The sequence below is a fragment of the Pongo pygmaeus genome, chromosome 12 (genome assembly GCF_028885625.2).
Source record: "Pongo pygmaeus isolate AG05252 chromosome 12, NHGRI_mPonPyg2-v2.0_pri, whole genome shotgun sequence".
NCBI classification, from domain to species: domain Eukaryota; kingdom Metazoa; phylum Chordata; class Mammalia; order Primates; family Hominidae; genus Pongo; species Pongo pygmaeus.
In genome coordinates this window covers 83,996,988-83,998,468 of record NC_072385.2, presented here as the reverse complement: position 1 = coordinate 83,998,468, position 1,481 = coordinate 83,996,988, and positions in this window count along the sequence as shown.

Sequence of the window (1,481 nt, the reverse complement as noted above, 5' to 3'; positions counted from 1 at the left end):
ATTTAAGGACACAAACCTCGCACCCTTTTCAGCTACTTGTCCCCATGTAGGCTTAAAATAGCACCAATATATAATGCTAAAATTTTACAACTGGCCATTTGAAACATAATTGTTCTATGCATTGATGTAAAGATAAATAAAATGATTTTGCAACACAATGTGATGTTATTTACTGTAACTTGATTCAACTTAATACACCGGTTAAATTTGTTGCAACCAAGTGGAATTACCTCATATAATACTATATCAAGTTTGGTTAATAATTCACTTACCGTAAAGAAAACCGATTCTGTGAAATTGTACAACAAAAAATCTGCATAATCTCTTACATATGTACAGAAATCAATGAGATTTGGGAAAAAAAGAAAAATAATGTTACATTTCTCTTTTTTTGTAGTTAAATACTTCAAACAATTAAAATCATTACAGTATTTGTTTTCTTTGAAAAAATATTTTTAAAAAATTTTAAAGTTTTTATATAGACAGGGTCTCATTATACTGCCCATGTTGGTTTTGAACTTCTAGCCTCAAGAAATTCTCCCACCGCAGCCTCGCAAAGTGCTAAGATTACAGGCATGAGCCACCACCTTCATATTAAAAATGTTTGTTTTTTTTTTTTTTGAGATGAACTCTCACACTGTTGCCCAGGCTGGAGTGCAATGGCACAATCTTGGCTCACTGCAACCACCCCCTACTGGATTCAAGTGAATCTCCTACCTCAGCCTCTTGAGTAGCCGGGATTACAGGCGCCTGGCAAATTTTTTGTATTTTTTTGGTAGAGATTGGGTTTCACTATGTTGGCCAAGCTGGTCTTGAACTCCTGACCTCATGAACCACCCGCCCTGTCCTCCCAAAGTGCTGAGATTACAGGCATGAGCAACGGCGCCTGTACTAAAAAATTTTTAACTTGGATAGCTAACACTATTTTGACCAAATCTCTTCAGTCATAAGCATCCTATCCGATTATCATTTGGATATTCAATAAATTCTTTTAAACCAAGTTGGAAAACACTCTGCAGGATATTATCCAGGAGAACTTCCCCAATCTAGCAAGGCAGGCCAACATTCAGATTCAGGAAATACAGAGAACACCACAAAGATACTCCTCAAGAAGAGCAACTCGAAGACACATAATTGTCAGATTCACCAAAGTTGAAATGAAGGAAAAAATGTTAAGGGCAGCCAGAGAGAAAGGTTGGGTTACCCACAAAGGGAAGCCCATCAGACTAACAGCAGATCTCTCGGTAGAAACTCTACAAGCCAGAAGAAAGTGGGGGCCAATATTCAACATTCTTAAAGAAAAGAATTTTCAACCCAGAATTTCATATCCAGCCAAACTAAGCTTCATAAGTGAAGGAGAAATAAAATACTTTACAGAAAAGCAAATGCTGAGAGATTTTGTCACCACCAGGCCTGCCCTAAAAGAGCTCCTGAAGGAAGCGCTAAACATGGAAAGGCACAACCAGTAGCAGCCACTGGAA